This window comes from Pleurodeles waltl, chromosome 4_2 (genome assembly GCF_031143425.1).
Source record: "Pleurodeles waltl isolate 20211129_DDA chromosome 4_2, aPleWal1.hap1.20221129, whole genome shotgun sequence".
NCBI lineage: Eukaryota > Metazoa > Chordata > Amphibia > Caudata > Salamandridae > Pleurodeles > Pleurodeles waltl.
In genome coordinates, this window is record NC_090443.1 from 451,308,038 (window position 1) to 451,328,985 (window position 20,948).

Below are 20,948 nucleotides of genomic sequence, written 5' to 3' on the forward strand. Positions count from 1 at the left end.
TCTTTTTTGGATGTTTTTCTTTACCGGGACGAACCACGAAGTCAGGCCGGGTCGCGGTTGAGGCAAGCCGGCTAGAATTTCCGCGGCGGGTCGGTCCCTCTTTGGAGCTTTTTTTCCAAAAATTCTCAAATCTTTTCCAAACTTCTGGGGCTTCACCCAGATGTTCTTTTAAGGTTCTTTTGGGGTCCACAGCTCACCCCAAGGGTCCAGAAGTTCTGTGATGGTCCTTGGGGGGTGCGGACTTCAACTCCCAGAATGCACCTGGCGCAAACTCCTTTTTGGCCACTGGACAGTGGTCAGCTGGTCGCTTTCTTCAGGAGTTGGTGCAGGGGACTCTGGTTTAGCAATTTTTCACCTGTAGCAAACAGGGAGTCCCTCCTTGAACCAGTTGAAGCCAGGCAAAGTCCTTCTTGTGGTGAAGCCCAAGTGTGCAGCTGGTGCAGTCCTTCTGAGTGCAGGGTCCAGGTGTAGGCCAGGGGTCCAGCAGGGCAGTCCTTCTTCTTCTTTAGTTCCTTTCTTGTTGAATTCTGGAGGGGATCTGAGGTGTGGGTGCAGGTCTGCCAGTTTTATCCTTGCTCCTGGGTGAAAAGCAGGGGGGGCCCTGGTTCTCCAATCAGGGACAGGGTCGTCCCCCTGTGATGACCACTTCCTGGGAAGTGTGGCAAAAATCCATCCCAGAAGGCAACAGTCTCTAAAAATCCAACATGGATGAATCTGATTTTTGGAGGTTACATCTGGCTGAGCCCACCCACTGGTGTGGCTAAAAATCATAAACACACCCCTCTCCTGCCTTCTCCTAATCTAATCAAGGGGGCACCTAGCTGTCTGGGGTTGCAGGATGTGGGGGTGTTGCTGGGTGCTGCAAATGTCCTTCTCTGCCTTTGAAGACCAGTTTGGCAGCCCTCCCCCTTCCTGCCTCACCATCTGCTGAGGGGAGATTCTCTCCCCCAAGCACATTCCTTTGTGTGAAGCCAGGTCACTTCACACCTCATCAAGGCAGCCTGGCAGAAGCTGCTGCAGGCTGGCCAATCAGAGCACAGCAGCAAAAACAATGCAGAGCTGAAATTGGCAACTTTTTAGGTAAAGTCTAAACTTTTTACCTGAACAAGTTATATTAAATCCAACAACTGGAAGTTGTGGGATTTATTACAACAATTAATTTGATACCAAATTCTTGGTATGTAACATTTAAGGAGACTTTAAAATTTAAAATAAAGTCTGCCCATTCTAGCCTATGAAGGCCATTTACTTCAATGAGGGAAAAACAAATGTGGCTGTTTTTACCTCACCAGGGCTTATAAATCTATTTTTATAAAGTCCCTGCTTATAGTTACATGGCACCCAGCCCTAGGGGCACATAGGGCACACCTTAGGGGTGACTTATATGTAAAAATAAGGTAGTTTAAGACTTTGGAAGTACCTTTAATTCCAAAGTCGAATTTGCATATAACTTTAATTTAAAAGCAGCCAGCAAGGCAGGCTTGCTTTTAAAATGATACTGGGCACCTCAGCAGTGCACCTAGGTGTGCACCACCTATGCTGTGGTCCCTAAACCTACATGCCCTACCATATACTAGGGACTTATAGGTAGGTTAACTTAGCCAATTATAATTAGCCTAATTTGCATATCCATTTTACACAGAGCACAGGCCCTGGGACTGGTTAGCAGTACCCAGGGCACCATCAAAGTCAGGAAAACACCAGCAAAAAGAGGAAAATGGGGGCAAAAAGTTATGGGGCCCCTGCAATCAGCCCTGTTTTCTCACACAACCCCCCCCCCCCAGCCCACACGCCCAGGAGACTCAGCCCAACCCTGGGAGAGTCTTCCTGGCTTGTTAGGCGAGGAAGACAGTGAAGAAAACTGGCTGTCCCTTTGCAGGGCCTACTCTGCCTTATATCCTCCTGTCAGGGTCACTCCCTATGGGTAGTGAAGCCATCCCAACAGTAAAAGGACCCAACTCAAACTGAAACTTTCCTCTAGGGGGGTCTTCCTCCTTTCTCTCTGCCAACTTGGGTAGTGAGGTGCCCACCTCCCCTACTCCAAACTTTGCTAGGGCAACACCTAGCTTACCCAAAGAGGTCACCCAACACTTGAGCAACCCCACCATGACCAATAGGGTCAGGGGGCCTACTTTGCTATTGGCCCTGGGGTCTGCCTCCCAGGCCAAGTACATTGCTGCCAGGAAGGCTTTCACCCAGCAGAGGCTACTGCCAGCTGTCAGTACCCAGTACCACACCCTAAGCTCTCCACTGACAGGTGGCTGAGCTGCTTTAGGGGCAACTTTGGGGTCCTGGCACCCCTCTTGCTGTCTAGAGTGGGGGGCTACCACCTCCTGTGGCAGACACCCTCCTTCCACTCTCCCTTCTGTCAGTGCAGGGGCAACACCTTGCATCTGGACAGCTGCCTGACTACTCAGGACTTCCTTGGGGTCAGGTGAGGCCTCACCAGTGCCAACTCTGGGCTCCCCCCTTACTGGGGCAGAAGGCCCTTGGCTCCCTGGAACTCTCTTTAAGAGTGGCCTACCCTTCCTTTTCTTCTTTCCTTTTCTTGGGGACCCCTGTCTCCTAACTGTAGGGACTGACTCCCCAGGACTTTGGGATGGGGGGGCGCCCTGGGCGACCACCCCATCTGTGACCAGACTCACCTCTGGGAGGTCATTGCCCAGGATACAATCTAGGGGAAGGTCAGCACTGACTACCACCCTAATCCAGTCAAGGATACCCTCCCTCTCTAGGGGCACTATGGCTACAGGTTTGGAGGTGACCTCCCCTGTGGCTATCCTGACTTTCTTTGTCTTTCCTGGGACATACATGTCTGGGGTCACTAACAGGTCACTCACTATAGTGTGACTGGCACAGGTGTCTCTCAGGCCAGTGGTAGGGATCCCATTCACTTGAATGTGGTGGAAGTGCCTACTCCCACCCTCAGGGATCACCAGCTTACCATCTGGTCCTGTCTCCCAGCTCAATGCTAGGAGGACTTCATCATCTGAGGAATCCTCCTCTATGGCTACACTGGACAGCCCAGTGCTAACCACCTTCTTTGGACAGGCTGCATCTCCTCTGAAGTGACCTGTCTGCTGACAGTCAAAGCAAGAACCTACTGTCCAAGAGCTTTTTTAACCCTGGGTCTAACTGTCTCTGCTGGTCAGAGTGGGAGTGGGATTTACTCTCCTCCTTCTTAGGGTTCTGGGGTACAGAGGGAGTCTCTGTGGTGGGCTTACCACCTCCCTCCTTAGGTTTTTGGGGACCTGTCCCCCCCTTCTTGGAGTCTCCCCCCTGGGACTTGACAACCACCCTGGTTCTCAACCACTCATCAGCTGCCTCACCTAGCTCTCTAGGGTTGGTCTGCTTAGAGTCCACTAGATGCTGGCGTAACCTTTCTTGGGTACAATTGGTCAAGATGTGCTCTCTCATGATCAGATTGTATAACCCCTCATAAGTATCTACTTTGTTACCAATAATCCAGCCCTCTAGTGCCTTTAGTGAAATGTCCACAAAGTCAACCCAAGACTGGGTACTGACCTTCTGGGTGTCCCTGAACTTCATTCTATATTGCTCTGGGGTCAGACCAAACTTCTTGGCTAAGCACCTCTTCATACTAGGGTATGAATCTGCCTCCTCCCCCCTTAAGGTCAGAAGCCTATCCCTCCCTGAGTTGGGGACCAACTCCCACAAAAGGGAACCCCAGTATTGAGGCCTAACCCTTCTCATTTGGAGTGCCCTCTCAAAGGCCCCCAACCACTTATCTATGTCATCCCCCTCTACAAAAGCAGGAACCACCCCCTTGGGTAATATGGGGCAAACTCCCCCACCCATGGACACCTCAGCTTCTTTATCGCTGCTTCCATCTCTTTTCTCTTTGTATGCCCACTTTTTCTTTTCTAGGGCCAGCTTCTCTGCTTCCAAAGCTATGTATGCTAGCTGGGCCTCCAGCTCTCTTTCTCTGATGGATGGGTTCTCTCCTCCTGAAAGGACCCCCTTCCCACCACTAGCTTTTGGATCTGCCCCTAGTGACTGTGTTTACTGAGGACCGTTCTTCCTCATCCTCACTTGGGCTCAGATGCCTTCCCTCCCCTGAGTGGTTAGAGCTTGCATCCTCCCTTCTTTCTCCCTCCTCTGGAGCTTCTTCTGACTCTACCTCTTGGGCCTCAGCCCATGCTGTCAGGGATGTGATCAGGATTTGCTTCCTGAGATCACTGGTTGCAGGCAACCCTCTTTCAATACACAACCCCCTAAGCTGGACTACTGTCAGTGTGGGTAGGCTAGCCAGATCAAGCTCCATGGTTCCCTAGTTTTGTGTCAACAAAAACTTTTTGCAAAAATTGGAAACCAGAATTTAGAAAAATTACAAAAATTCAATAATTGAAATTAATCCAAAAAAAATTTAAAACAATTTTTGCACTAGGACAATTTAAAGGATTTTTAATTTGTTTTACTCAAAACTGTAACGCTGCATCCAATTATGTTGGGAAATGGGTTATTGGTAGGGCAGGTAGGTACCTACACCTAGCAACAAGCCACTATCCTCCACCTAGGTACAGTTAGGTCTCAGTAAATTAATCCCAGCTCAACCCTGGGTAGCTTGGCAACGAGCGTCAAGGCTTAACTTAGGAGACAAAGTGTAAAGCATTCAAATATCACAAAAACGATTAAAATCGGTTCAGGGGAACCGGAGATATTAATTTTTAAAGAATTATTACTTTTCTAGCGCTTAGAAACAAAAAGCGCCAATCGGGTCATCTGGTTGCACCTCGACCGGGGCAAAGTCAAACTTTCAGGCCGACCGCGATGGAGCCCTGCTCGGCTACAGGTCGCGGGAGGCCTCGGTTAAAAAGTTACCTTCTGACTTAGTCTTTATTTTGAAGTTTTTCGGCACCGGGACGAACCTGCCAGTTGAATCCGACCTCCTGGAGCCCTTGTCCGGATACGCGATGTGGGTTTCCTCGGTGGAGACTTTTACCTTCGGACTTAGTCGTTTTTTCGAGATGAAAATCCTTCGACCGGAGCCCTTCTCGGATACGATGGCTGGGAGGTCCCGGTCAACTTTTTACGTTCGGACTTAGTCTCTTTTTTGGATGTTTTTCTTTACCGGGACGAACCACGAAGTCAGGCCGGGTCGCGGTTGAGGCAAGCCGGCTAGAATTTCCGCAGCGGATCGGTCCCTCTCTGGAGCTTTTTTCCAAAAATTCTCAAATCTTTTCCAAACTTCTGGGGCTTCACCCAGATGTTCTTTTAAGGTTCTTTTGGGGTCCACAGCTCACCCCAAGGGTCCAGAAGTTCTGTGATGGTCCTTGGGGGGTGCGGACTTCAACTCCCAGAATGCACCTGGCGCAAACTCCTTTTTGGCCACTGGACAGTGGTCAGCTGGTCGCTTTCTTCAGGAGTTGGTGCAGGGGACTCTGGTTTAGCAATTTTTCACCTGTAGCAAACAGGGAGTCCCTCCTTGAACCAGTTGAAGCCAGGCAAAGTCCTTCTTGTGGTGAAGCCCAAGTGTGCAGCTGGTGCAGTCCTTCTGAGTGCAGGGTCCAGGTGCAGGCCAGGGGTCCAGCAGGGCAGTCCTTCTTCTTCTTTAGTTCCTTTCTTGTTGAATTCTGGAGGGGATCTGAGGTGTGGGTGCAGGTCTGCCAGTTTTATCCTTGCTCCTGGGTGAAAAGCAGGGGGGCCCTGGTTCTCCAATCAGGGACAGGGTCGTCCCCCTGTGATGACCACTTCCTGGGAAGTGTGGCAAAAATCCATCCCAGAAGGCAACAGTCTCTAAAAATCCAACATGGATGAATCTGATTTTTGGAGGTTACATCTGGCTGAGCCCACCCACTGGTGTGGCTAAAAATCATAAACACACCCCTCTCCTGCCTTCTCCTAATCTAATCAAGGGGGCACCTAGCTGTCTGGGGTTGCAGGATGTGGGGGTGTTGCTGGGTGCTGCAAATGTCCTTCTCTGCCTTTGAAGACCAGTTTGGCAGCCCTCCCCCTTCCTGCCTCACCATCTGCTGAGGGGAGATTCTCTCCCCCAAGCACATTCCTTTGTGTGAAGCCAGGCCACTTCACACCTCATCAAGGCAGCCTGGCAGAAGCTGCTGCAGGCTGGCCAATCAGAGCACAGCAGCAAAAACAATGCAGAGCTGAAATTGGCAACTTTTTAGGTAAAGTCTAAACTTTTTACCTGAACAAGTTATATTAAATCCAACAACTGGAAGTTGTGGGATTTATTACAACAATTAATTTGATACCAAATTCTTGGTATGTAACATTTAAGGAGACTTTAAAATTTAAAATAAAGTCTGCCCATTCTAGCCTATGAATGCCATTTACTTCAATGAGGGAACAACGAATTTGGCTGTTTTTACCTCACCAGGGCTTATAAATCTATTTTTATAAAGTCCCTGCTTATAGTTACATGGCACCCAGCCCTAGGGGCACATAGGGCACACCTTAGGGGTGACTTATATGTAAAAATAAGGTAGTTTAAGACTTTGGAAGTACCTTTAATTCCAAAGTCGAATTTGCATATAACTTTAATTTAAAAGCAGCCAGCAAGGCAGGCTTGCTTTTAAAATGATACTGGGCACCTCAGCAGTGCACCTAGGTGTGCACCACCTATGCTGTGGTCCCTAAACCTACATGCCCTACCATATACTAGGGACTTATAGGTAGGTTAACTTAGCCAATTATAATTAGCCTAATTTGCATATCCATTTTACACAGAGCACAGGCCCTGGGACTGGTTAGCAGTACCCAGGGCACCATCAAAGTCAGGAAAACACCAGCAAAAAGAGGAAAATGGGGGCAAAAAGTTATGGGGCCCCTGCAATCAGCCCTGTTTTCTCACACAACCCCCCCCCCCCCAGCCCACACGCCCAGGAGACTCAGCCCAACCCTGGGAGAGTCTTCCTGGCTTGTTAGGCGAGGAAGACAGTGAAGAAAACTGGCTGTCCCTTTGCAGGGCCTACTCTGCCTTATATCCTCCTGTCAGGGTCACTCCCTATGGGTAGTGAAGCCATCCCAACAGTAAAAGGACCCAACTCAAACTGAAACTTTCCTCTAGGGGGGTCTTCCTCCTTTCTCTCTGCCAACTTGGGTAGTGAGGTGCCCACCTCCCCTACTCCAAACTTTGCTAGGGCAACACCTAGCTTACCCAAAGAGGTCACCCAACACTTGAGCAACCCCACCATGACCAATAGGGTCAGGGGGCCTACTTTGCTATTGGCCCTGGGGTCTGCCTCCCAGGCCAAGTACATTGCTGCCAGGAAGGCTTTCACCCAGCAGAGGCTACTGCCAGCTGTCAGTACCCAGTACCACACCCTAAGCTCTCCACTGACAGGTGGCTGAGCTGCTTTAGGGGCAACTTTGGGGTCCTGGCACCCCTCTTGCTGTCTAGAGTGGGGGGCTACCACCTCCTGTGGCAGACACCCTCCTTCCACTCTCCCTTCTGTCAGTGCAGGGGCAACACCTTGCATCTGGACAGCTGCCTGACTACTCAGGACTTCCTTGGGGTCAGGTGAGGCCTCACCAGTGCCAACTCTGGGCTCCCCCCTTACTGGGGCAGAAGGCCCTTGGCTCCCTGGAACTCTCTTTAAGAGTGGCCTACCCTTCCTTTTCTTCTTTCCTTTTCTTGGGGACCCCTGTCTCCTAACTGTAGGGACTGACTCCCCAGGACTTTGGGTTGGGGGGGCGCCCTGGGCGACCACCCCATCTGTGACCAGACTCACCTCTGGGAGGTCATTGCCCAGGATACAATCTAGGGGAAGGTCAGCACTGACTACCACCCTAATCCAGTCAAGGATACCCTTCCTCTCTAGGGGCACTATGGCTACAGGTTTGGAGGTGACCTCCCCTGTGGCTATCCTGACTTTCTTTGTCTTTCCTGGGACATACATGTCTGGGGTCACTAACAGGTCACTCACTATAGTGTGACTGGCACAGGTGTCTCTCAGGCCAGTGGTAGGGATCCCATTCACTTGAATGTGGTGGAAGTGCCTACTCCCACCCTCAGGGATCACCAGCTTACCATCTGGTCCTGTCTCCCAGCTCAATGCTAGGAGGACTTCATCATCTGAGGAATCCTCCTCTATGGCTACACTGGACAGCCCAGTGCTAACCACCTTCTTTGGACAGGCTGCATCTCCTCTGAAGTGACCTGTCTGCTGACAGTCAAAGCAAGAACCTACTGTCCAAGAGCTTTTTTAACCCTGGGTCTAACTGTCTCTGCTGGTCAGAGTGGGAGTGGGATTTACTCTCCTCCTTCTTAGGGTTCTGGGGTACAGAGGGAGTCTCTGTGGTGGGCTTACCACCTCCCTCCTTAGGTTTTTGGGGACCTGTCCCCCCCTTCTTGGAGTCTCCCCCCTGGGACTTGACAACCACCCTGGTTCTCAACCACTCATCAGCTGCCTCACCTAGCTCTCTAGGGTTGGTCTGCTTAGAGTCCACTAGATGCTGGCGTAACCTTTCTTGGGTACAATTGGTCAAGATGTGCTCTCTCATGATCAGATTGTATAACCCCTCATAAGTATCTACTTTGTTACCAATAATCCAGCCCTCTAGTGCCTTTAGTGAAATGTCCACAAAGTCAACCCAAGACTGGGTACTGACCTTCTGGGTGTCCCTGAACTTCATTCTATATTGCTCTGGGGTCAGACCAAACTTCTTGGCTAAGCACCTCTTCATACTAGGGTATGAATCTGCCTCCTCCCCCCTTAAGGTCAGAAGCCTATCCCTCCCTGAGTTGGGGACCAACTCCCACAAAAGGGAACCCCAGTATTGAGGCCTAACCCTTCTCATTTGGAGTGCCCTCTCAAAGGCCCCCAACCACTTATCTATGTCATCCCCCTCTACAAAAGCAGGAACCACCCCCTTGGGTAATATGGGGCAAACTCCCCCACCCATGGACACCTCAGCTTCTTTATCGCTGCTTCCATCTCTTTTCTCTTTGTATGCCCACTTTTTCTTTTCTAGGGCCAGCTTCTCTGCTTCCAAAGCTATGTATGCTAGCTGGGCCTCCAGCTCTCTTTCTCTGATGGATGGGTTCTCTCCTCCTGAAAGGACCCCCTTCCCACCACTAGCTTTTGGATCTGCCCCTAGTGACTGTGTTTACTGAGGACCGTTCTTCCTCATCCTCACTTGGGCTCAGATGCCTTCCCTCCCCTGAGTGGTTAGAGCTTGCATCCTCCCTTCTTTCTCCCTCCTCTGGAGCTTCTTCTGACTCTACCTCTTGGGCCTCAGCCCATGCTGTCAGGGATGTGATCAGGATTTGCTTCCTGAGATCACTGGTTGCAGGCAACCCTCTTTCAATACACAACCCCCTAAGCTGGACTACTGTCAGTGTGGGTAGGCTAGCCAGATCAAGCTCCATGGTTCCCTAGTTTTGTGTCAACAAAAACTTTTTGCAAAAATTGGAAACAAGAATTTAGAAAAATTACAAAAATTCAATAATTGAAATTAATCCAAAAAAAATTAAAAACAATTTTTGCACTAGGACAATTTAAAGGATTTTTAATTTGTTTTACTCAAAACTGTAACGCTGCATCCAATTATGTTGGAAAATGGGTTATTGGTAGGGCAGGTAGGTACCTACACCTAGCAACAAGCCACTATCCTCCACCTAGGTACAGTTAGGTCTCAGTAAATTAATCCCAGCTCAACCCTGGGTAGCTTGGCAACGAGCGTCAAGGCTTAACTTAGGAGACAAAGTGTAAAGCATTCAAATATCACAAAAACGATTAAAATCGGTTCAGGGGAACCGGAGATATTAATTTTTAAAGAATTATTACTTTTCTAGCGCTTAGAAACAAAAAGCGCCAATCGGGTCATCTGGTTGCACCTCGACCGGGGCAAAGTCAAACTTTCAGGCCGACCGCGATGGAGCCCTGCTCGGCTACAGGTCGCGGGAGGCCTCGGTTAAAAAGTTACCTTCTGACTTAGTCTTTATTTTGAAGTTTTTCGGCACCGGGACGAACCTGCCAGTTGAATCCGACCTCCTGGAGCCCTTGTCCGGATACGCGATGTGGGTTTCCTCGGTGGAGACTTTTACCTTCGGACTTAGTCGTTTTTTCGAGATGAAAATCCTTCGACCGGAGCCCTTCTCGGATACGATGGCTGGGAGGTCCCGGTCAACTTTTTACGTTCGGACTTAGTCTCTTTTTTGGATGTTTTTCTTTACCGGGACGAACCACGAAGTCAGGCCGGGTCGCGGTTGAGGCAAGCCGGCTAGAATTTCCGCAGCGGATCGGTCCCTCTCTGGAGCTTTTTTCCAAAAATTCTCAAATCTTTTCCAAACTTCTGGGGCTTCACCCAGATGTTCTTTTAAGGTTCTTTTGGGGTCCACAGCTCACCCCAAGGGTCCAGAAGTTCTGTGATGGTCCTTGGGGGGTGCGGACTTCAACTCCCAGAATGCACCTGGCGCAAACTCCTTTTTGGCCACTGGACAGTGGTCAGCTGGTCGCTTTCTTCAGGAGTTGGTGCAGGGGACTCTGGTTTAGCAATTTTTCACCTGTAGCAAACAGGGAGTCCCTCCTTGAACCAGTTGAAGCCAGGCAAAGTCCTTCTTGTGGTGAAGCCCAAGTGTGCAGCTGGTGCAGTCCTTCTGAGTGCAGGGTCCAGGTGCAGGCCAGGGGTCCAGCAGGGCAGTCCTTCTTCTTCTTTAGTTCCTTTCTTGTTGAATTCTGGAGGGGATCTGAGGTGTGGGTGCAGGTCTGCCAGTTTTATCCTTGCTCCTGGGTGAAAAGCAGGGGGGCCCTGGTTCTCCAATCAGGGACAGGGTCGTCCCCCTGTGATGACCACTTCCTGGGAAGTGTGGCAAAAATCCATCCCAGAAGGCAACAGTCTCTAAAAATCCAACATGGATGAATCTGATTTTTGGAGGTTACATCTGGCTGAGCCCACCCACTGGTGTGGCTAAAAATCATAAACACACCCCTCTCCTGCCTTCTCCTAATCTAATCAAGGGGGCACCTAGCTGTCTGGGGTTGCAGGATGTGGGGGTGTTGCTGGGTGCTGCAAATGTCCTTCTCTGCCTTTGAAGACCAGTTTGGCAGCCCTCCCCCTTCCTGCCTCACCATCTGCTGAGGGGAGATTCTCTCCCCCAAGCACATTCCTTTGTGTGAAGCCAGGCCACTTCACACCTCATCAAGGCAGCCTGGCAGAAGCTGCTGCAGGCTGGCCAATCAGAGCACAGCAGCAAAAACAATGCAGAGCTGAAATTGGCAACTTTTTAGGTAAAGTCTAAACTTTTTACCTGAACAAGTTATATTAAATCCAACAACTGGAAGTTGTGGGATTTATTACAACAATTAATTTGATACCAAATTCTTGGTATGTAACATTTAAGGAGACTTTAAAATTTAAAATAAAGTCTGCCCATTCTAGCCTATGAATGCCATTTACTTCAATGAGGGAACAACGAATTTGGCTGTTTTTACCTCACCAGGGCTTATAAATCTATTTTTATAAAGTCCCTGCTTATAGTTACATGGCACCCAGCCCTAGGGGCACATAGGGCACACCTTAGGGGTGACTTATATGTAAAAATAAGGTAGTTTAAGACTTTGGAAGTACCTTTAATTCCAAAGTCGAATTTGCATATAACTTTAATTTAAAAGCAGCCAGCAAGGCAGGCTTGCTTTTAAAATGATACTGGGCACCTCAGCAGTGCACCTAGGTGTGCACCACCTATGCTGTGGTCCCTAAACCTACATGCCCTACCATATACTAGGGACTTATAGGTAGGTTAACTTAGCCAATTATAATTAGCCTAATTTGCATATCCATTTTACACAGAGCACAGGCCCTGGGACTGGTTAGCAGTACCCAGGGCACCATCAAAGTCAGGAAAACACCAGCAAAAAGAGGAAAATGGGGGCAAAAAGTTATGGGGCCCCTGCAATCAGCCCTGTTTTCTCACACAACCCCCCCCCCCCCAGCCCACACGCCCAGGAGACTCAGCCCAACCCTGGGAGAGTCTTCCTGGCTTGTTAGGCGAGGAAGACAGTGAAGAAAACTGGCTGTCCCTTTGCAGGGCCTACTCTGCCTTATATCCTCCTGTCAGGGTCACTCCCTATGGGTAGTGAAGCCATCCCAACAGTAAAAGGACCCAACTCAAACTGAAACTTTCCTCTAGGGGGGTCTTCCTCCTTTCTCTCTGCCAACTTGGGTAGTGAGGTGCCCACCTCCCCTACTCCAAACTTTGCTAGGGCAACACCTAGCTTACCCAAAGAGGTCACCCAACACTTGAGCAACCCCACCATGACCAATAGGGTCAGGGGGCCTACTTTGCTATTGGCCCTGGGGTCTGCCTCCCAGGCCAAGTACATTGCTGCCAGGAAGGCTTTCACCCAGCAGAGGCTACTGCCAGCTGTCAGTACCCAGTACCACACCCTAAGCTCTCCACTGACAGGTGGCTGAGCTGCTTTAGGGGCAACTTTGGGGTCCTGGCACCCCTCTTGCTGTCTAGAGTGGGGGGCTACCACCTCCTGTGGCAGACACCCTCCTTCCACTCTCCCTTCTGTCAGTGCAGGGGCAACACCTTGCATCTGGACAGCTGCCTGACTACTCAGGACTTCCTTGGGGTCAGGTGAGGCCTCACCAGTGCCAACTCTGGGCTCCCCCCTTACTGGGGCAGAAGGCCCTTGGCTCCCTGGAACTCTCTTTAAGAGTGGCCTACCCTTCCTTTTCTTCTTTCCTTTTCTTGGGGACCCCTGTCTCCTAACTGTAGGGACTGACTCCCCAGGACTTTGGGTTGGGGGGGCGCCCTGGGCGACCACCCCATCTGTGACCAGACTCACCTCTGGGAGGTCATTGCCCAGGATACAATCTAGGGGAAGGTCAGCACTGACTACCACCCTAATCCAGTCAAGGATACCCTTCCTCTCTAGGGGCACTATGGCTACAGGTTTGGAGGTGACCTCCCCTGTGGCTATCCTGACTTTCTTTGTCTTTCCTGGGACATACATGTCTGGGGTCACTAACAGGTCACTCACTATAGTGTGACTGGCACAGGTGTCTCTCAGGCCAGTGGTAGGGATCCCATTCACTTGAATGTGGTGGAAGTGCCTACTCCCACCCTCAGGGATCACCAGCTTACCATCTGGTCCTGTCTCCCAGCTCAATGCTAGGAGGACTTCATCATCTGAGGAATCCTCCTCTATGGCTACACTGGACAGCCCAGTGCTAACCACCTTCTTTGGACAGGCTGCATCTCCTCTGAAGTGACCTGTCTGCTGACAGTCAAAGCAAGAACCTACTGTCCAAGAGCTTTTTTAACCCTGGGTCTAACTGTCTCTGCTGGTCAGAGTGGGAGTGGGATTTACTCTCCTCCTTCTTAGGGTTCTGGGGTACAGAGGGAGTCTCTGTGGTGGGCTTACCACCTCCCTCCTTAGGTTTTTGGGGACCTGTCCCCCCCTTCTTGGAGTCTCCCCCCTGGGACTTGACAACCACCCTGGTTCTCAACCACTCATCAGCTGCCTCACCTAGCTCTCTAGGGTTGGTCTGCTTAGAGTCCACTAGATGCTGGCGTAACCTTTCTTGGGTACAATTGGTCAAGATGTGCTCTCTCATGATCAGATTGTATAACCCCTCATAAGTATCTACTTTGTTACCAATAATCCAGCCCTCTAGTGCCTTTAGTGAAATGTCCACAAAGTCAACCCAAGACTGGGTACTGACCTTCTGGGTGTCCCTGAACTTCATTCTATATTGCTCTGGGGTCAGACCAAACTTCTTGGCTAAGCACCTCTTCATACTAGGGTATGAATCTGCCTCCTCCCCCCTTAAGGTCAGAAGCCTATCCCTCCCTGAGTTGGGGACCAACTCCCACAAAAGGGAACCCCAGTATTGAGGCCTAACCCTTCTCATTTGGAGTGCCCTCTCAAAGGCCCCCAACCACTTATCTATGTCATCCCCCTCTACAAAAGCAGGAACCACCCCCTTGGGTAATATGGGGCAAACTCCCCCACCCATGGACACCTCAGCTTCTTTATCGCTGCTTCCATCTCTTTTCTCTTTGTATGCCCACTTTTTCTTTTCTAGGGCCAGCTTCTCTGCTTCCAAAGCTATGTATGCTAGCTGGGCCTCCAGCTCTCTTTCTCTGATGGATGGGTTCTCTCCTCCTGAAAGGACCCCCTTCCCACCACTAGCTTTTGGATCTGCCCCTAGTGACTGTGTTTACTGAGGACCGTTCTTCCTCATCCTCACTTGGGCTCAGATGCCTTCCCTCCCCTGAGTGGTTAGAGCTTGCATCCTCCCTTCTTTCTCCCTCCTCTGGAGCTTCTTCTGACTCTACCTCTTGGGCCTCAGCCCATGCTGTCAGGGATGTGATCAGGATTTGCTTCCTGAGATCACTGGTTGCAGGCAACCCTCTTTCAATACACAACCCCCTAAGCTGGACTACTGTCAGTGTGGGTAGGCTAGCCAGATCAAGCTCCATGGTTCCCTAGTTTTGTGTCAACAAAAACTTTTTGCAAAAATTGGAAACAAGAATTTAGAAAAATTACAAAAATTCAATAATTGAAATTAATCCAAAAAAAATTAAAAACAATTTTTGCACTAGGACAATTTAAAGGATTTTTAATTTGTTTTACTCAAAACTGTAACGCTGCATCCAATTATGTTGGAAAATGGGTTATTGGTAGGGCAGGTAGGTACCTACACCTAGCAACAAGCCACTATCCTCCACCTAGGTACAGTTAGGTCTCAGTAAATTAATCCCAGCTCAACCCTGGGTAGCTTGGCAACGAGCGTCAAGGCTTAACTTAGGAGACAAAGTGTAAAGCATTCAAATATCACAAAAACGATTAAAATCGGTTCAGGGGAACCGGAGATATTAATTTTTAAAGAATTATTACTTTTCTAGCGCTTAGAAACAAAAAGCGCCAATCGGGTCATCTGGTTGCACCTCGACCGGGGCAAAGTCAAACTTTCAGGCCGACCGCGATGGAGCCCTGCTCGGCTACAGGTCGCGGGAGGCCTCGGTTAAAAAGTTACCTTCTGACTTAGTCTTTATTTTGAAGTTTTTCGGCACCGGGACGAACCTGCCAGTTGAATCCGACCTCCTGGAGCCCTTGTCCGGATACGCGATGTGGGTTTCCTCGGTGGAGACTTTTACCTTCGGACTTAGTCGTTTTTTCGAGATGAAAATCCTTCGACCGGAGCCCTTCTCGGATACGATGGCTGGGAGGTCCCGGTCAACTTTTTACGTTCGGACTTAGTCTCTTTTTTGGATGTTTTTCTTTACCGGGACGAACCACGAAGTCAGGCCGGGTCGCGGTTGAGGCAAGCCGGCTAGAATTTCCGCGGCGGATCGGTCCCTCTCTGGAGCTTTTTTCCAAAAATTCTCAAATCTTTTCCAAACTTCTGGGGCTTCACCCAGATGTTCTTTTAAGGTTCTTTTGGGGTCCACAGCTCACCCCAAGGGTCCAGAAGTTCTGTGATGGTCCTTGGGGGGTGCGGACTTCAACTCCCAGAATGCACCTGGCGCAAACTCCTTTTTGGCCACTGGACAGTGGTCAGCTGGTCGCTTTCTTCAGGAGTTGGTGCAGGGGACTCTGGTTTAGCAATTTTTCACCTGTAGCAAACAGGGAGTCCCTCCTTGAACCAGTTGAAGCCAGGCAAAGTCCTTCTTGTGGTGAAGCCCAAGTGTGCAGCTGGTGCAGTCCTTCTGAGTGCAGGGTCCAGGTGCAGGCCAGGGGTCCAGCAGGGCAGTCCTTCTTCTTCTTTAGTTCCTTTCTTGTTGAATTCTGGAGGGAATCTGAGGTGTGGGTGCAGGTCTGCCAGTTTTATCCTTGCTCCTGGGTGAAAAGCAGGGGGGCCCTGGTTCTCCAATCAGGGACAGGGTCGTCCCCCTGTGATGACCACTTCCTGGGAAGTGTGGCAAAAATCCATCCCAGAAGGCAACAGTCTCTAAAAATCCAACATGGATGAATCTGATTTTTGGAGGTTACATCTGGCTGAGCCCACCCACTGGTGTGGCTAAAAATCATAAACACACCCCTCTCCTGCCTTCTCCTAATCTAATCAAGGGGGCACCTAGCTGTCTGGGGTTGCAGGATGTGGGGGTGTTGCTGGGTGCTGCAAATGTCCTTCTCTGCCTTTGAAGACCAGTTTGGCAGCCCTCCCCCTTCCTGCCTCACCATCTGCTGAGGGGAGATTCTCTCCCCCAAGCACATTCCTTTGTGTGAAGCCAGGCCACTTCACACCTCATCAAGGCAGCCTGGCAGAAGCTGCTGCAGGCTGGCCAATCAGAGCACAGCAGCAAAAACAATGCAGAGCTGAAATTGGCAACTTTTTAGGTAAAGTCTAAACTTTTTACCTGAACAAGTTATATTAAATCCAACAACTGGAAGTTGTGGGATTTATTACAACAATTAATTTGATACCAAATTCTTGGTATGTAACATTTAAGGAGACTTTAAAATTTAAAATAAAGTCTGCCCATTCTAGCCTATGAATGCCATTTACTTCAATGAGGGAACAACGAATTTGGCTGTTTTTACCTCACCAGGGCTTATAAATCTATTTTTATAAAGTCCCTGCTTATAGTTACATGGCACCCAGCCCTAGGGGCACATAGGGCACACCTTAGGGGTGACTTATATGTAAAAATAAGGTAGTTTAAGACTTTGGAAGTACCTTTAATTCCAAAGTCGAATTTGCATATAACTTTAATTTAAAAGCAGCCAGCAAGGCAGGCTTGCTTTTAAAATGATACTGGGCACCTCAGCAGTGCACCTAGGTGTGCACCACCTATGCTGTGGTCCCTAAACTTACATGCCCTACCATATACTAGGGACTTATAGGTAGGTTAACTTAGCCAATTATAATTAGCCTAATTTGCATATCCATTTTACACAGAGCACAGGCCCTGGGACTGGTTAGCAGTACCCAGGGCACCATCAAAGTCAGGAAAACACCAGCAAAAAGAGGAAAATGGGGGCAAAAAGTTATGGGGCCTCTGCAATCAGCCCTGTTTTCTCACACTAGGTTTTCGAAAGGTTTTACTGATAGACTTGGAAAGCTGAAGGGATTCACACATCGCATTGTCTTAAAAGGCAATGCAATTCCGATAGTACACAAGGTGAGACCAGTTCCATTTTTAATGCGAGAACCATTACGACATGAATTAGATAAGCTTCTTCAACTGAAAATTATAGAGCCTATCGAATCTTCTGAATGGTTGGCACCAATAGTTCTCGCACCTAAGGATGGTAATAAGGTTAGATTATGCATTGATCTAAGAGATCTTAATAAGAACATTTGGGTAGATAGACAACCTCTACCGAATATTAACGAAATGTTAAGTGTGATGAGTGGGAAGGTATTCAGTGTACTAGACATGTCTGCTGCATACCACCAAGTCAATTTACATCCTGAATCTAGACCACTCACTTCCTTTGTAACACCTCTTGGAGCATATAGATATTGCAGAATGCCTTTTGGTTTAGCATCAGCTTCTGCTGTTTTCCAGCAAATAATGCAAAACATTTTCAGAAATTTAGATAATGTCCTATGCTTCCAAGATGACATAATTGTGATAGGGAATTCGTATGAACATCATGATGAGTTACTAGTAGCAGTATTGAAAAGGATAGAAGATCATGGCTTGACGGTTAAGAAAGAGAAGTGCCACTTAAGAAAGAAGTCTGTGAACTATTTAGGACATGAGGTTTCAAGTGAAGGTATTAGACCGAAGAAGAGTATAGTGGAGGCAATTATAGATGCCCCGTGCCCTACCAGTAAGGATCAGTTAAAGTCATTTTTAGGGCTAGCAGAGTATTGATCGAAATTTGTATGCAATTTTGCAGAACTTTTAGAACCCATGAGGATTTTACTAAAAAAAGGAGTAATGTTTGAATGGAACGAGGATTGTGTGAGGGCGTTTGAACAGATTAAGGTATCCATTGCTGAGGCTCCAACTCTAGGTCACTTTGATATTACGAAGAAAACAATCCTTCTAACTGATGGCAGTAGTGTGGGATTGGGGCAGTACTTATTCAAAGGATGAACGGTGATGAAAGAATTGTTGGCTTTGCCTCACGGAGATTACAAGGGGCAGAACATACTTATTCTGCCATAGGGAAAGAGGCATTGGCTTGCTGTTGGGTTATAAACCATTTCAGGTACTATTTGTGGGGGCTACCCTTCATACTGAGAACAGACCACAAACCCTTGTTGCAGATTTTTAAATGTGGTCAAGGGTTGGAAGGTGGCTTAACTCCCCGAATCTCCAGGTGGTTATTATCTGTTATTGAATTTAATTTCACAGTAGAATATGTGAAGGGAGAAAAAAATATTATTGCGGATTGCCTGTCACGATTGCCTATAGAGAGTAGTGGGAATGGAAATGATGAGATGTGTGACGTGCAGTTAGAGGCATCTTTGGTTGATGGAGAACTTGCGATAAGTAAGGAAGAGTGGAATGAAGCTGTAAAAGATGACTTGGAATACAGTAAATTGAGGAAGCTCGTGCTTGATCATAATTTTGTCTAAATGGAGGATGATCTGAGAACATTTTTGGTAGTGAAGGATGAGCTGAGTATACAGGGAGAAAAAATTTGGAGAAGGAACAGAGTAATTCCACCACTGAGATTGAGGAGAAGATTGGTAACAATTGTCCACTAAGGACATTTGGGTAAAAGTGCAACTAAAAGGAGGTTGCGGCAATTCTACTGGTGGCCTGGGATGGACAGTGATATAGAGAGGGTGGTGGAAGAGTGTCAGGCTTGTAGGAACAGCGACAAGTCAAAAGCGGTGAGGGAACCTCCTTTAGGTCAAGTACAATTTCCGAAGGCACCGTGGGAGAAGCTTGCTTTTGATCTAGTAGGGCCAATAGAGAGGCTAGGAAAAGGTAGTCGTTTTGTAATGGTCTTAGTGGATTATTATAGTAAATGGTTCCGCATTAGATGCACCGAACAAATTACGACGGACAAAGTAATTGAATTCCTTAGGGAATCGTTTCTGGAAAAGGGGTTCCAAAAGTTTTGGTCACGGACAATGGTGTACAATTAGTTTCAGCTGCCATGACCAAGTTTTTAAATGAATTAAGGATAAAACATGAAAGAGTTGCATTATTCCGGCCTCAGGCTAATGTCCTGGTAGAAAGGGTGAACAGAATTATTATGGAAAATATTCAATTGTCCTTGGCAAATGGATTGAATTGGAGACATGAGCTGATCAAAATGTTGTGGGCGCATAGAATAACAACACATTCTGTGACGGGTGTGTCACCCTTTGTTGCCCTCAGAGGGAGAGAGCCAGGTACTAAGGAATTTCCTTGGTGGATCAGTGAGAAAAAACTGGTAAGTGTTTACCAGGAGAAGTTGCAGGCGAGGGTCATGCATTTCCAAAACAAGAACAAGGTGGATTATGATAAAAAGAAAAGTGTTAAGTTTACTGAAGTGAAACGTGGGGATCTTGTGGCGGTCAAGAAGGTGGGAATTGTAAGAAAAGGTGACAGCAATTTTTATGCACCACAAAAAGTAATTTCTGTAAAGAATTCAGTAGTGAAGTTGGAAGATGGGAGAGAGTGGAGTACAGGTAACTTGTGCATAATTAAAAGAAGGCAGTGACTAAGATTATCAAGGAAACATACGGTTTCTACTGTCATCCAAATGGATAAGGAAAAAGGAAAAAAAAGGGGAAAATTTCATATGTTGTCGTTGTTTAGGAATGTATTATATGCTAACTTTATTTTATCTTCTCAATCAATTTCATTTATTTATTTTAGTTTTAGTTATGTATTGTAATTGTAATTAAATTGTAACCAATGTGGTTCATAAGGGGGAAGATGTGTAGGATCATGCCTCTGAATGTTGTAATGTTGTGTGAGAGGAATCCTGGGGTGCTGGGATTCTGGAGTGTGGGAGAAGGAGAGAGGAACTGTGAGAAGGAGGAGGCTTGATCTGTTGCTGGCGGTTACATAGTTTGCTGTACTATTTTGTACTGGAATAAAAGGTGAAGAAACTGAACTGGACCACCGTGTGATTGCTACAATTAGCATATATGACTTACTCATAAATCCCTAGTACAGTGCACCAGGTGTGCCCAGGGCCTGTGAATCAAATGCTACTAGTGGGCCTGCGGCACTGATTGTGCCACCCAATTCAGTAGCCCTGCAAAGATGTCTCAGGACGGCCATTGCAGTGCCTGTTTGTGCCATTTTAAACTGCCATGTCAACCTGGCAGGTGCACCCACTTGCCAGGATCAAACCTTTCCTTTTATTGCCTGTAAGCCTCCGCTAAGATAGACCCAAGGAAGCCCCATGGGCAGGGTGCAGTGTATTGAAAGGGTAGGACATGTACTGGTGTACTTTACATGCCCTGATAGTGAACAACTACTCATTTCATTTTTCACTATTGCAAGACCTATCTCTACAAAGTGGAAACATGGGTATTGACTTGAAATATCTTTTAAGTGTAATTTCCTATTAAGAGCGGATAGAGATATGGAGTTTGGGGTCTCTGAACTCACTATTTAAAAATATATCTTTTGGTGAAGTTGTTTTTTTAATTATGAGTTTGAAAATGCCACTGTTAGAAAGTGGTCATTTTCTTGCTTAACCATTCTGTGTCTCTGTCTGTCACTGAATGGCAGTGGATTGTTTGTCTATTCACTCTAGACAGTCACACAAAGGAATATGAGGTGTGCCCTGCATATCCTGATGGACCATCACCAGAATGCTGGGTCTTTCTGAGCCAGAGTGGTGGGAGGAGCTGACACTTGTACCTGAATAGGGCTATGCGAGTCCTCACACAAAGCAGTCTCCAACCCTCTGGCATTTGTCTGGGGCTAGGGCAGGGAAAGGCAGGGTCTTGTGCACTACAAAGACTTCTCTTTGAAGTTTTCCTTCTTCAAAGACAGAAATGGGGATAAGTGCTGGACCCCTGATACCACATAATTAGAATCCTTCTGGATGCTATAGGCGGGACTGCTACTCTGCCTGTGGTTTTGCTGTGCTGGG